A 15,996-nucleotide genomic window follows, 5' to 3' on the forward strand; every position below is an offset into this window, starting at 1 on the left:
ACCTGCCCTTACACTTCGTCCCTCACCACCATTCAGGGCCCCAGACAGTCCTTCCAGGTGAGGCGACCCTTCACCTGTGAGTCGGCTGGTGTGGTATACTGCGTCTGGTGCTCCCAATGCGGCCTTTTATATATTGGTGAGACCTGACACAGACTGGGAGACCGTTTCGCTGAACACCTACGCTCGGTCTGCCAGAAAAAGCAGGATCTCCCAGTGGCCACACATTTTAATTCCATGTCCCATTCCCATTCTGATATGAATATCCATGGCCTCCTCTACTGTCAAGATGAAGCCACACTCAGGTTGGAGGAACAACACGTTATATACCGGCTGGGTAGCCTACAACCTGATGGCATGAACATTGACTTCTCTAACTTCCATTAATGCCCCTCCTCCCCTTCTCACCCCATCCCTGATTTATTTATTTTTTCCCTCCCTCCCCCTTTTTTCCCTCTCTCTCTCTCTGCCCATCACTGTATCTGTTCTCCATCTCATTCTGGTGCTCCCCTCCCCCTTTCTTACTCCCTAGGCCTTCTGTCCCATGATCCTTTCCCTTCTCCAGTTCTGTATCCCTGTTGCCTGGCATGCTGCGTTCCACCAGCATTTTGTGTGTGTTCCTCAAGACCATGATTGTTTGTGGCAAATTTTTCTATAGTAGTCATTTGCCATTGCCTCCTTCTGGTCAGTGTCCTTACAAGACAGGTGACCACAACCGTTATCAGTACTTCTCAGAGATTGTCTGCCTGGCATCAGTGGTCGCATAACTAGGACTTGTGATATGCATCAATTGCTCATACGACCATCCACTACTTGCTCCCATGGCTTCACGTGATTTTTATTGGGGGACTAAGCAGGTGTTACACATTGCCCAAAGGTGACCTGCAGGCTAATGGAGAGGAATGCCTTACTCCTCTTTCGATAGAGCCATATCTCCACCCCACCTCCAAGGTGACTTATATATACTTTGATAATAAATTTACTTCGAACTTTGAACTTTTTAGGACTGGGGTGAGAGTTGCTAAGAATAATTCTAGGTTTCATAGCAGAAGCTTAGATTAGCTCAGTGCAATCATTCCACTCAAAAGTTTTGGGTAAGTGCAAGAGTGGGGCTGTGACTGTTTGCAATAGAGAAATATCTCTGACGCAGTAGACAAAACCACACACATAACCAGCAGGAAGCATGGTGGTAGTGACACTGGAGTGTTAAATTCACCACATTGACCTGTTTACTGTCAAACGTCAGGCAGACCAAGGCTTTAAGTACATTTATCAAATGGCTTTGTTTTGGTTATGATCTAAAAATGAGGAAGTAGACTTCCTGCATTGGATCAGACTTTTAGCTAAAAGCACATAACTAGTTTTGTCTCACACGCACACATGCAAATTAGGGGCAGGAGACTCAGTGGGTGTCTTTTCACCAGATCAGCCAATCACTAAGAACAGGGGTAACTGACTGTAACCTCAACCCTGCTTTCTTATTTATACACTGTAATCTTTCACCTCTTTGCTTATCATGAACAGATCACCTCTGCCTTAAAGATATTTTAAACTTGTTCTTCCACTGCCATTGGCTGTGGAGATTTCCAAAGAATGTGGGAACTGGAAAGCTGTTCTACCATCCTGTAAGCCTACTGTGAGATTCAGTCTTGGCTTCAACACATCCTTTCCATTCCCTCCCTGTATCTCTTGTCTGCACTGCCAATCACTGCTCTGTCAATCAGAATCAGAATCAGGTTTAATATCACAGGCATACATTGTGAAATTTGTTAACTATGTTGCAGCAGTTCAATGCAAATCCTGACTCCAACTCTACAGATCTCTGGGTGAAGAATTCCAAATCTCTGTGACCCTCTGAGAGAACAAAGTCTGTGTTAGCTGGGCAATGCACATAAAAATGCTGGAGGAACTTCTCAAGGAAGAAAAGGGGTGAAAGGATAGCCAGAGTGAGGAGTGAAGAAAGAGAGAAGGAGAGGCGGGAGGGCAATTTCTGGAAATTAGAGAAATTGATGTTCATGCATCAGGTTGGAGGCTACCCAAACAGACAGAATATGAGTTGTTGGAATATGAATCTGGCCTCATCGTGGCAAAAGAGGAAGCCATGGACAGACATGTCAGAATGGGAATGAGGTTGACAACCATTGTCAAAGAGATCCACCCAGACATCCCGAAAATTGGTATAAATTGGGAATTGGAATGTTGGGGTGGGGGGGGGGAGTTCAGAAAAACTACAGGGAGACAGGATGTTGAAGTTGTGGGCAGGCAAGTCTCTGATGGATTTCAGTCTGGTTCCTTTAGGGAGCAGCAGGTTCAAAGTATAAAGCAAATTTATTACCGAAGTATGTATACGTCAGCATATACAACCTCAAGGTCTATTTTCTTGCAGGCATTCACTGTAAAAAACAAAATAAAGAATAGAATCAATGAAAGATTGCACATAACAAGATGGACAAACAACGAATGTGCAAAAGACAATAAACTGCACAAATACAAAAAATAAAGAAGAAGAAGAAATAAGAAATAAAATTGAGAGCACAAGATAAAGAGTCCTTGAATGTGAATCTGTAGATTATTGGAACAGTTCAATGTTGGGATGAGCAAAGTTGAATGAAGTTATTCCCCCGGTTCAAGAGTCTGATGGTTGAGGGGTAATTACTGTTCTTGAACCTGGTGGTGTGAGTCCTGAGGCTCCTGTACCTTCTTCCTGATGGCAGCAGTGAGAAGAGAGCCTGGCCTAGATGGTGGGATCCCTGATGATGGATACTACTTTCTATAACTGTGCTCCATGTAGATGTGCTCAGTTTTGGGGAGGGATTTACCCATGATGTGAAATAAACAAGATACAGGTATTTGGAGATTTGAAATAATAACTGAAAATGCTGGAAACTTTTGACCACAGCATCTGTGGAAAGAGAAATAGAGTTAATCGACAAAGGGATTCTAAACCGTTAAGTCCAACTCTCCTTCCATTGATAAACTCCGCCATGGACAGTCCCAAGGAGGAAGGTTGGGCATATGGCTAGTAACACCATCTGTAAAATCACAGTGCTACAGAAATGCCAACAAAAGCTCCAAAGACCTTATCCCTGGGAGAGGAAAGATCTTTGAAGATGGGCTATGCCTGGGGACAACTTGAAGGACTGGCCCAGGACAGAGGACTCTAGTGACCAGCTGTCAGCAGCCTATTTCCTAGTAGAGATAGTGGGCTGAAGTAGATAGATACTTTATTGATCCCAAAATTACAATGTCACAATAGCTTTACAAGTGCACAGATATATAAATATACAAATATTAGAAGAGAAATAAGAAAGAATAAAGAATAAGTTATCTCAAACAGTCTAACAGGAGGGGCTCGTCACTTCACTGGCTATAGGTTGACTCATTATACAGCATAATGGCCAAAGGTAAGAATGACCCCATTTAGCACTCCTTGGGGCAATGCAGTGGCTTAGTCTATTACTAAAAGTGCTCCTCTGTTCAGTCAAGGTGGCATGCAGAGAGTGAGAAACATTGTCCAGAATTGCCAGCCTCCGATTTCATTGATACTAAGTTCCATTGATAATGGCTGAACTGTTGGATTAGCTAACAGATTTCTAAAATTGTTGGAAATTTTGAGAAATTTCTCTTCACCTACCCATCACCTCCTTCTTGTGCCCCTCCTCTCCTTTCTCCTATGGTCCACTGTTCCCTCCAATTAGATTCCTCCTTCTTTAGCCCTTTACCTTCTCCACCTATCACCTTCCAGATTCTTCCTTTATCCACCCTCACTGAGTTACCAACCTTCTTCTCTCCTGGTATCACCTATCAGATGCCAGCTTGTCCTCCTTCCCTTCCCCACCTTCTTATTCTGTCTCCTTCCCCCTTCCTTTCCAATCCTGATAAGACCATTACATATAGGAGCAGGATTAGGCCAGTTGGCCTATTGCATCTGCACTGCCATTTCCTCAGTCCCAGATCCATTTCTCTCTCAGTCCCAATCTGCTGCCTTCATGCCTTGACTAATCAAGAATCTATCAATCTCTGATAATATATGAAGGGTTTTGGCACAAAATGTTAACTGTTTATTCCCCTCCATAGATGCTCCCTGACCTGCTAAGTTCCTCTGTCATTTTGTGTGTGTTTTATTTGAAAAGATACTGGTCCTTCTGGACCAATGAGCCCCTGCTACTCAGGTGAAGAATTAACCTACTAACCTATACGTCTTTGGAATGTGGGAGGAAGCCGGAGCACGTGGAGAACACACTATCTCCTTACAGGCAGCAGCGGGAAATGAACCTGGGTTGTAAAGCGTTGCATTAATTGTTTCGCTACTGTACTGCTCCCCGCCCCACCGAGAATCTCTTGTGTTTCAGTGTTGACACCTTCTTGCGAAAGAAACAAGCAGCAATGTCATTCCAAAAAAGCCCAAATCACGTTGTTCATCTTAAAAGTGACTTCCAGGAGCCAATTCACAGTGACAGGTAGCACACTCCTGGCAATATGTCAGAAACTCCACCCTCGACTGCAGATGTCCATTGTGACGTAGAACAGATGAAGCTTCTGTCCTAAAGCCACAAACTTAATGCAACTTGTGAAAGATTAGATTGGCTTCTAAAAATACACTTGCTTAGTTCTAATTTTCATATGCAGGATTTGAAGCTCTGGCTGCCCTGGCATTACCATGTTTTGTACCTGTCATCTTTAATGCTTTCTCAGAAATAAACAACACAGTGCTATTTTATTCAGAGTTACCAGTGATTTGTAAAACCTGCTAGGTTAGTCCACTTTTTTTCCCCAGTTTGCTTCACAATAAATCTCTCAGAGACGAGGTGTGACCACACCTTAGACAGAGTCAGATAGGCTGCCTTTTAATGTGGTGACTAACAGCAGGCACGCATGCAGAGAGTGTTCCACCGGTTAAGGAAACACATGGTTCAGGTAATAATCAAAAATATCACGCAAAATTGCGTAACTTCAGTTCCTCAACAAACACCTTGGTGAAAGTATTCTCTTTCTTTGTGAAAGTATTTCTATCAGATTTCTTCCTCTCCGGCCCTTTATCTTTCCTACCCTCTTGGATTCACCTATCACCTTCTAGCTATACCCTTTCCCTTTCACCACCTTTATTCTGGCATCTTCCCCCTTCCTTTCCAGTCCTGAAGAAGGGTCTTGGCTCAAAACGTCGAATGTTTATCCATTTTCATAGATGTTGCCTGACCTGCTGAGTTCCTTCAGCATTCTGTGTGTTGCTTTGGGTTTCCAGCATCTGTAGAATCTTTTGTGTTCCCTTTATTATCAATGATACTTGCCATGAATTTTATTGTTTTGTGGCAGTAGTACAGTGCGATACATAAAATTACTGTAAGTTACAATAGGAAATATATTTTAAAAATAAATAAGTAGTGCAAAAAGGGATCAATGGACAATGACCCTTGTTATTTGGTATTTTTGCACTATTTTGATTTTTTAATTTATAGACTTTTATGTGTTTGCTGCAAAAAAACAAATCCATGGCCTATAAAAAGTATTCACCTACCTTGGAAGTTTTCGCGCTTTGCTGTTTTACAACATTGAATCACAGTGGATTTAATTCAGCTTTTTTGACACTGATCAACAGAAGACTGCTTCACGTCAAAGTGAAAACAGATCTCTCCAAAGTGATCTAAGTTCATTTTGAATATAAAACTGATTGCATAAGTATTCATCCACCCCCTTAATATGATACACCAAATCATCACTGGTCAAGCCAATTGGTTTTATAAGTCACATAATTAGTTAAATGGAGACCTGTGTGCGGTCAAGGTGTTTCAACTGATTACAGTAAAAATACACCTGTATCTGGAAGTTCCAACTGCTGACGAGTCAGTATCCTGGCAAAAATTACACCATGAAAACAAAGAACACTCCAAGCAACTCCACAAAAAAGATTATTGAAAAACACAAGTCAGGAGATGGATACAAAAAAATATCCTCTAGAGTACAGTTACATCGATCATCAAGAAATGGAAAGAATATGGTAGAGTTGTAAATCTGCCTAGAGCAAGCTGTCTTCAAAACTGACCATGAAAGAAGGGGACGAATGAGGGAGGCCAGCAAGAAACCTATGACAACTCTGGACGAGTTATAAGTTTCAGTGGCTGAGATGGGAGAGACTGCGCATACAACAACTGTTGCCCAGGTACTTCACCAGTCACAGCTTTAAGTGAGAGTGGCAAAGAGAAAGCCACAGTTGAAAAAACTCACATACAATATTGGCTACAGTTTGCCAGAAGGCATGTGGGAGACTCTGAAGTCAGCTAAAAGAAGGTTTTGTGGTCTGAAAAAACCAAAATTGAGCTTTTTTGCCATCAGACTAAACACTATGTTTGGTGTAAGCCAAAAACACACCATCCCTACCGTGAAGCACGGTGGTGGCTGCATCATGCTGTGGAGATGCTTCATTGCAGCAGGCCATGGAAGACTTGTTTACGGTAGAGGGTAAAATGAATGCAGGGAAATACTTGAGGAAAATCTGATGCACTCTGCAAGAGAACTGAGATTTGGGAGATTTGTCTTCCAGAAAGACAATAACCGCAAGCACAAAGCCAAAGCTACATAACAATAGCTTAAAAATAACAAAGTTAATGTCCTAGAGTGGCCAAGTCCTCAACCCATTTGAGAATTTGTGGCTAGACTTGAAAAAGGCTGTTCACTCATGATCCCCATGCAATCTGAGAGCGCTTGAGCAGTTTTGTGAAGAAGAATGGGGAAAAATTGCAGTATCCAGATGTTTAAAACACAGACTCAAGACCGTAATTGCTGCCAACGGTGCATCTACTAAATACTGATTTGAAAGGAGTGCATACTTATGCAATCAATTATTTTGTGTTTTATATTTGTAATTAATCTAGATCACTTTGTAGAGATCTGTTTTCACTTTGATGTGGGAGAGTCTTTTTCTGTTGATCGGTGTCAAAACAGCCCAATTAAATACACTGTGATTCAATGTTGCAAAACAAAAACATATGAAAACTTCTGGTGGGGGAGTGGTGAATACTTTTTATAGGCATTGTATGTTAATGATAATAAACCTGATTCTGAATCTGCTCCTTAGAAACACCAATTAATTTAATCCACTTTGATGCTATGCGCCTGTGATGGTGCTGAAAGTAAGAATTCCATTACACCTGTACTTTCTTGTACTTGTGCACATGAAAATAAATTGGATTATTTTTGTTTCTACCACCTTCCCTGGCAGCGTGTTCTAGGCACCTACAGCTCTCTGTAGTGCTTCTCCATCCTGAGCACGTTCTTCACCCAAAATGCCACAAGATCTCAGAGGATAAGATGAAAGATTTGCCATGTGCGTCTCCATTCTGTCATACTAATATAATATACCTCCCCCGCTCACCTAATATGCTGGTTTTGATAGCAACAAACAATCTGCTGGAGGAATACACACAAAACGCTGGAGGAGCTCACCAAGTCAGCCAGCATTTATGGTTGGGGATAAACCGTCAACCTGATGAAGGGTATCAGCCCAAAACATCAACTGTTTAGTCTCCTCATTAGATGCTGCCTAAACTTGTTCAGTTCCTCCAGTATCTTGTGTGTGTTGCTCAAAATATCCAGCATCTGCGGTATCTATGGAGAGGAAGGTACAGCCAGTGTTTCACGTTGAGACCCTTATCAGGTCCTGATGAAGGGTTTTGGCCTGAAACATTTACTGTTTGCTTATTTCTGTACTGGTGGTACAGTGCAGAATAGGCCATTCCAGCCATTACACCCAGAAGCTCCTCATTTAACTCTAAGCTAATAAGGGATTAATTTACAATGACCAATTAACCAACTAACTGGTACGTCTTTGGGATATGGGATGAAACCAGAGCATCCAGACTAAACCCATGCATTCTCTGGGGAGGAAATACAGAATCCCTACAAACACTAGCAGGATTGAACTCTGAACTCCAATGCCCCAAGCTGCAATAGAATCACTCTAATCACTACGCTCCCCTGATGCCCTCTCCATAGACATCGCTGCCCGAAACATCGAAGGTTTACCCTTCTCTATTGATGCTGCCTGACCTGCTGTGTTCCTCCAGTTTGTGTTACTCTAGATTTCCAGCATCTGCACAAACACTTGTGTTTCAGAATCAGCTTTAATATTGTCAGCATATGTCATGAAATTTGTTATTTTGCAGCAGCAGTACATTGCAACACATCACGATAAAAACTATAAATTACAGTAAGTATATTAAAAAAATGAAATAGGTAGTGCAAAACCAGAAGGAAAAGTACTGAGAAAGTGTTCATGGTTTCAGAGAAAACCTACAGCACAATACAGGTCTTTGGTCCCACAATGCTGTGCCAAACATAAACTTACTTTAGAAATTATCTAGGGTTACCTATAGCCCTCCATTTTTCTAAGCTCCATGTACCTATCCAGGAGTCTCTTAAAAATGTCAATGTCCATTCAGAATTCTGATGGCCAAAGGGAAGAAGCTGTTCCTGAAATGTTGAGTGTATGTCATGGTCCTGATCAGTGATCCCCTGGTTCCTTTAAATTTCCTTTGTATCACGATCAGGACTGTTGACTCCTTGTTTTCCTTGATTTATTGTTTCCCCATGTTTCTTGGGCTCTGTAATTAAAGGCACTTGATTCTCAGCTGAACCAGTAGTATTTAGTGTCGGATTTACAGCTACTTGGCACTAGATTGTCACTGAAGCAAGTGACCTTGCTGGAACAAGTAAAGTCTTCTTCCTGATGTGAGTGCCAATAAGTCACCCTTCCTTGCCAGAGCCAGCCGCTAAGCTACCTTGCCAGAGTGGGTCTGTCAAGTTAAACTGCTGGAGTGAGTTAAGATCCACTGTCTGTAGTTCCTGGGCCACATCAAGGGATTGCCATTACTTGGAGCCATTTTGTGTCAAGATAAACGACTGTCTGTTGTTTTGTGGTTTTGTCTCTCTGTCCTCCTCCGCTGGGTAGGTCTGGCTGTTTGCCACTATGTGGAGTGGGGAACTGTCTCTTCATGTTCTGTGCCCTGTGTCTAAGAAGAGTCCCAGCTCTATGTCCTGTGCCCAAGGAGGAGCCCTAGCTCAGTATTCTGTGTTCTGTTCCTAGTCCAGACTCTGAGGTTCTGAGTTCCAAGTCCCTTGTCCCAATCTAAGTCCAGGGCCTGAGTCTGAGTCCAGCCATGTTTATTCCCACTTCTGTTTTGTTCACTCCTTGATTTCCCTCTGAACAATCTTTGTTTCTAGCTTCCCTTGTAATTATTAATAAACTCTATTCTTACTAATGCTACAAAATGTGTTTGTGTCCTGCATTTGAATCTACTGGTGTTCCACACATGTGACAGTGTGTGTCTTTAGGCTTGTGCACTTCCTCCATGGTAGCAAGAAGAAGAGGGCATGTTTTGGGTGATGGTGGGGCCTTAATGATGGATGCCTCCTTTTTGAAGCATTGCCTTTTGAAAGTATTCTCAGTGCTGGGGAGGTTAGTGTTCATGATGGCGCTGGTTGAGTTTACAAATTTCTGCAGCTTTTTCTGATCCTGTTCTGTGGCCCCTCCATAACAGAAGGGGTAGCAACTAGTTAGAATGCTCTCCACATTACATCTTTAAGAAAGAACCCTGATGACAGTTATACACAGACCTCCCCAACGGTAGCTGGGATATGGACCATAGATGGCAATGTTATGATAGTCATGGAGATTTCAACATTCATGTCAATTGGGAAAATCAAGTTGGAAATGGATCTCAAGAGAGTGAGTTTTTGTTGAATGCCTCCAAGATGGCTTTTTAGAGTAGTTTGTCATTGAGCCTACTAGGGGGATCAGCTATATTGGCTTGGATGCTATGTAATGAACTAGAGGTTGATTAAGGAGCTTATGGTGAAAGAACCCTTGGGAGGCAGTGATCACAATATGATTGAGTTCAACTTGAAATTTGATAGGGAGAAAGTAATGTCTGAGGTAGCAGTATTTCAGTGCAGTAAAGGAAATTAGAGGTATGAGAGAGGGGTTGGCCAAATAGGAAGGAGATGCTGGCAGGGATGGCATCCGAGCAGCAATGGCATGAGTTTCTGGGGAAAATGTGGAAGGTACAGAACAGATGTTCCACAAACAGAAAAATACCCAATGACAAAATAGCACATCCATGGCTGACAAGGGAAATCAAAGCTAACATAAAAGCAAAAGAGAGTGCATACAACAAAGAAAAATTAGTGGCAAGACAGAGGATTAGGAAACTTTTAAAAACTTACAGAGAGCAACTAAGAGTCATTAGGAGGGAAAAGATGAAAAATGAAAGCAAGCTAGCAAACAATATCAAAGTGGATAGTAAAAGCTTTTTCAAGTATGTAAAAAAAAAAAGAGAGAGTGGATATAGGACCACTAGAAAATGAGGCCAGAGAAATAATAGTGGGGGACAAGGAGATGGCAGATGCACTAAATAAGTATTTTGCATCAGTCTTCACTGTGGAAGCCACTAACAGTATGCTAGATGTTAAAAGGTGTGAGGGAAGAGAAGTGAGTGCAGTGACTATTACAAGGGAGAAGGTGCTCAAAAAGCTGAAAAACCTGAGGGTACATAATTCAATCAGGCCAGATGAACTGCACCATAGGATTCTGAAAGAGGTAGTGGTAGAGATTGTGGAGGCATTAGTAATGATCTTTCAAAAATCATTGGACTCTGGCATGGTGCCAGAGGACTAGAAAACTGCAAATGTCACTCCACTCTTTAAGAAAGGAGGGAGGCAGCAGAAAGGAAATTATAGACCAGTTAGCCTGACCTCGGTGATGGAAAGATGTTGGAGTCAATTGTTAAGGATGAGGTCATGGAGTATTTGGTGACATGGGACAAGATAGGACAGTCAGCATAGTTTCCTTAAGGGAAACTCTTGCCTGAGGAACCTATTGCAATTCTTTGAGGAGATTACAAGTATGACAGATAAAGGGGATGAAGTGGATATTTGTACTTTCAGAAGGCCTTTGACAAGGTGTCAGACATAAGACTGCTTAACAAGTTAAGAGCCCATGGTATTTCAGGAAAGTTACTGGCATGCTTACAGCATTGGCTGATTGGTAGGAGGCAGCATGTGGGAATAAAAGGATGGTTGCCAGTGACTAGTATTGTTCCGCAGGAGTCGTTGTTGTGGCTGCTTTTTATGCTGTATATCAATGATTTAGATGATGGAATAGATGGCTTTGTTGCCAAATTTGCAGGTGATTGAAGATTGGTGGAGCAGCAGGTTCTGTTAATTAAATAGGTAGGCTGCAGAAGGAGAATGGGCAAGAAAGAAGCAAATGAAATGCAATTTTGAAAAATGCATGGTCATGCACTTTGGTAGTAGAAATAAATGTGCAGACTATTTTCTGAACAGGGAGGAAATCCAAAAATCTGAGATGCAAAGAGACTTGGGAGCCCTTGTGTCGAACACCCTAAATGTTAAACTTGCAGTTTGAGTCAGTGGTGAGGAAGGCAAATGCAATGTTAGCATTCATTTCAAGAAATCTAGAATACAAGAGCAGGGATGTGATGCTGAGGCTTTATAAAGCACTGGTGAGGCCTCACCTTGAGTATTTTGAACAGTTTTCAGCTCCTCATCTAAGAAAAGATGTGCTGGCATTGGAGAGAATTCAGAGGAGGTTCACAACGATGACTCCAGGAATGAAAAGATTATCATATGAGAAATGTTTGATGACTGTGGATCTGTACTTGTTGGAATTTAGAAGCATGGGGGGGGGGTGGATTTCATTGAAACCTTTCAAATGTTGTAAGGCATAGACATGGTAGATATGAAAAGGATGTTTCCCATGGTGGGATAGTCTAGGGCAAGATGGCACAGCTTCAGGATAGAGGGATGTCTATTTAAATCAGATGTGGAGAAATTTCTTTAGCTGGGGGTAGAATTTCCTCAGTTTGTTACCACAGGCAACTGTGGAGGCCAGGTCACTGGGTGTATTTAAGGCAGAGCTTGATAGGTTCTTGATTGGACATGGCATCAGGGTTACAGGGAGAAGGCTGGGGAGTGGGGCTGAGGAGAGGGAAAAAAAACATTCAGACATGATTGAATGGTGGAGCAAACTCAATGGGCCAAATGGCCAAATTCTGCTCCTATGTCTTGTTGTCCTATCTGTAGAAATTTGCGAGAGTCATTCCAATACTCCAATTGGTGACATACCAATTCTCCTCAAACTCCTGATGAAATATGGCCCCTTTCGTGTCCTCTTTGTTATTGCATCAAAATGTTGGGCACAGGATAGACCCTCAGAGATGTTGACACCAAAAGAACTCCACAGATTCACTGCTCTCTGGCTAAAGAAGGTCCTCCTCATCTCTGTTCTAAATGGATGCACCTCCATTCTGAGGCTGGTCTCCCACCATAGAAAACATCCTCTCCACATCCATTCTAACAAGGTCCTTCACCATTCCAGTGCTTCGATTAGGCCACCCCTCATTCTTCTGAATCCTAGTGAATACAGGCCCAGAGCCATCAAATGCTCTTCATATGACAAGCCATTCAATCCTGGAATCATTTTCGTAAACCTCCTTTGAGCCCTCTCCAGTTTCAGCAATCTTTCTAAGATAAGGGGCCCAAAACTACTCACAATACTCCAAGTGAGGCCGCACCAGTGCTTTATGAAGTCTCAACATTACATCCTTGCTTTTATATTCTAGTCCTCCTGAAATGAATGCTAATATTGCATTTGCCTTCCTCATTACTGACTCAACCTGCAAATTAACCTTTAGGGAATCCTGCACAGGGACTCCCAAGTCCTTTCGTGCCTCAGTTTTTTTGTATTTTCTTCTCATTTGGAAAATAGCCCACACTGACAATATATTCTACCACTTCTTTGCTCTTTCTCCTAATCTGCCTAGGTCCATCTGCGGCCTTCCTACTTCCTCAACATTACCTGCCCCTCCACCTATCTTCATTTCATCTGCAAATTTTGCAACAAAGCCATCGCTTCCATTATCCAAATCATTGGCATACAGTATAATGTAAAAAGAATCAGTCCCAACACAGACTCCTGTGGACCACCACTAGTTACCGGCAGCCAACCAGAAAAGACTTCCTTTCTTCCCACTCTTTGCCTCCTGCCAATCAGCCACTGTTTTATCCATCCTAAAATATTTTCTGTAATACAATGGACTCATAATTGGTTAGGCAGCTTCATTCATGGCGCCATGTCGAAGGCCTTCTGAAAATCCAAGTACACAGCATCAAGCACTTCTCCTTTGTCTATCCTGTTTTGTTAGTTTGGATCCACAGACTGTGGTCTCCTGTTGAGGAAGTCGAGGATCCATTTGCAGAGGGAGATACAGAGGCCCAGGTTTTGGAGCTTGTTGATTAGAACTGAGGGTATGATGGTGTTGACATGTAGTCAATAAACAGCAGCCTGATGTTAAATATTACTATTGTCTCGGTGATCGAAGGCCAAGTGGAGAGCCAGTGATATTGCATCCACTGTAGACCAATTGTGGACATAGGCACTGAGACTAGGTCCTTGCTTAGGCAGGAGTTAATTTTAGCCATGACCAGCCTCTCAAAGCATTTCATCACAGTAGTTATGAGTACCACTGGGCAATAGTTGTTGAGGCAGCTCACCCTGCTCTTCCTGGGCCCTGGTATAATTGTCCCCCTTTTGAAACAGGTGGGAACCTCTGACTGCAGTAATGAGAGATTGAAGATGTCCTTGAACACTCCCACCAGTTGCTTGGTACAGGTTTTTAGAGCCCTACCAGGTGCTTAACCCTGATACCCGATGTCTTGCAAGGGTTCACTGTCTTGATAGATGTTTTGACATCAGTCTCTGAGACAGATCACAGAGTCACTGAATGGTGCAGGGATTAGCTCAAATACCAACTACAAATTTACTGACGATACAACCATTGTTGGTAGAATCTCCGGTGGTGACGAGAGGGCATACAGGAGTGAGATATGCCAACTAGTGGAATGGTGCCGCAGCAACAACCTGGCACTCAACGTCAGTAAGACAAAAGAGCTGATTGTGGACTTCAGGAAGGGTAAGATGAAGGAACACATACAAATCCTCATAGAGGGATCAGAAGTGGAGAGAGTGAGCAGTTTCAAGTTCCTGGGTGTCAAGATCTCTGAAGATCTAACCTGGCCCCAACACATTGATGTAGTCATAAAGCAGGCAAGACAGTGGCTATGTAGTACTTTATTAGGAGTTTTAAGTGATTTGGCATGTCAACAAATACACTCAAAAACTTCTATAGTTATACCATGGAGGACATTTTGACAGGCTGTATCACAGGACCGAAAGAAGCTGCAGAAGGTTGTAAATGTAGTCAGCTCCATCTTGGGCACTAGCCCACAAAGTACCCAAGACATCTTTAGGGAGTGGTGTTTCAGAATGGCAGCATCCATTATTAAGGACCCCCAGCACCCAGGGCATGCCCTTTTCTCACTGTTACCATCAGGTAGGAGGTACAGTAGCCTGAAGGCACACACTCAGCGATTCAGGAACAGTTTCTTCTCCTCCACCATCTGATTCCTGAATGGACTTTGAAGCTTTGGACACTACCTCACTTTCTTAATATACAGTGTTTCTGTTTTTGCACATTTTTAATAATCTATTCAATATGTGTAATTTACTTGTTTATTTATTATTATGTTTTATTTTATATATTAGTACTATTTTTATTTCTGTCTCTGCTAGATTATGTATTGCATTGAACTGCTGCTGCTAAGTTAACAAATTTCACATCACATGCCGGTGATAATAAACCTGATTCTGAGGTTCCCCCTTCCAAAGTGTGCATAAAAGGTGTTGAGCTCATCTGGAAGTGAAGTATCACAGCCATTCATGATGTTGGGTTTCGCTTTGTAGGAAGTAATGGCCTGTAAACCCTGCCAGAGGTGACATGCATCTGATACCATCTCTAATCTCAATCAGAATTAGGTTTTTTTCACTCTTAAAATAGCCTTCCGTAGGCCATACCAGGACTTCTTGTATATTTCTGGCTTACTGGTCTTGAATGCCACAGGTCTAGCCCTCAGCAGACTACGAATCTCCTGGTTCATCTATGGCTTTTGATTTGGGTATGTCTGGTATGTTCTCATTCAGAGAGGTGTTGATGAATATTGTCCAGTTCATTGACTCCAAGCAGTCCTATAAACGCTCCTCCACCTCCCTTGATCAAACCTTCTTGGTCCTCACCATGGGCGCTGCGAGTTTATAATCTGCTGGAGGAAATCAGCAGGTTAAACAACACTTGAGGGAGGAAAGGGATTGTAGATATTTGGGACCAAGGTCCCATTGAAGACTTTCGATCTGAAACGTCAACAATTCCATTCCTCCCACAGATGCTGTCCATGCCACTGAGTTCAATAGTCTAATAGTTCCATTTAATATCTGACAATATTCAACCTGAAATTCTTGTTCTTCAAAGACATCCACAAGAACAGAAGAGTGCCCCAAAGAATGAGTGACAGTAAAAACGTTAGAACCCCAAAGGACCAACTACTCCCCCCTCCCACGCACAAGCAAAGCAATGACTCCTCCCAGCCCCACCCACTCCTGCAAGAAAGCATTAGCTTCCTCCACCCACCAAGCAAGTATTGGCAAAGCCCCCAAGAAAGACCAACGAAAGCTAATCATTCACCTGACAGTTTGACATATCACAAGCTCTCTCTCTTGGTAATAAATGGACATAGAGGAGTTCTTCCAGCAGATTGTTTGTTGCCCCAGGTTCCAGCATCTGCAATCATTTGCATCTCCTTGCCAATACTGATAATGGCTGTTCGCTCCCCTGGATAGAGAAGCAGAGTTAGCATTCCTTCTGGGGAATGGTCTCAGGCCCAAAACTTTAACCGTGTTTTTCTTTTCAAACTTGTTGCCTGACATGCTGAGTGTCTCCGGCATTTTCTGCTTTTATTTCAGATATAGAGCATCTGCAGGTTATTTTTTCTTAAGCCTGCTCCTCCCCTACCTACATCAAGCAAAAAGGCCAAGGTAAAAGGTACAAGAACCTCAGGACTCACACCACCAGGTTCAAGAACAATAACCACCCC

The 15,996-nt window shown here is 42.5% G+C and overlaps 1 long non-coding RNA gene across 1 annotated transcript in view; it reads right to left on the reverse strand.

Annotated features, from left to right (window-relative positions):
* The window catches only part of LOC132406005 (uncharacterized), an 80,762-nt gene that overhangs the window by 38,300 nt on the left and 26,466 nt on the right, over nucleotides 1-15,996 (reverse strand). The window contains exon 3 of the long non-coding RNA XR_009516034.1: nucleotides 15,588-15,734. This is a non-coding gene — a long non-coding RNA (uncharacterized LOC132406005). The remainder of the gene's footprint in view (nucleotides 1-15,587; nucleotides 15,735-15,996) is intronic.

The sequence above is a fragment of the Hypanus sabinus genome, chromosome 16 (genome assembly GCF_030144855.1).
Source record: "Hypanus sabinus isolate sHypSab1 chromosome 16, sHypSab1.hap1, whole genome shotgun sequence".
Lineage (NCBI taxonomy): Eukaryota > Metazoa > Chordata > Chondrichthyes > Myliobatiformes > Dasyatidae > Hypanus > Hypanus sabinus.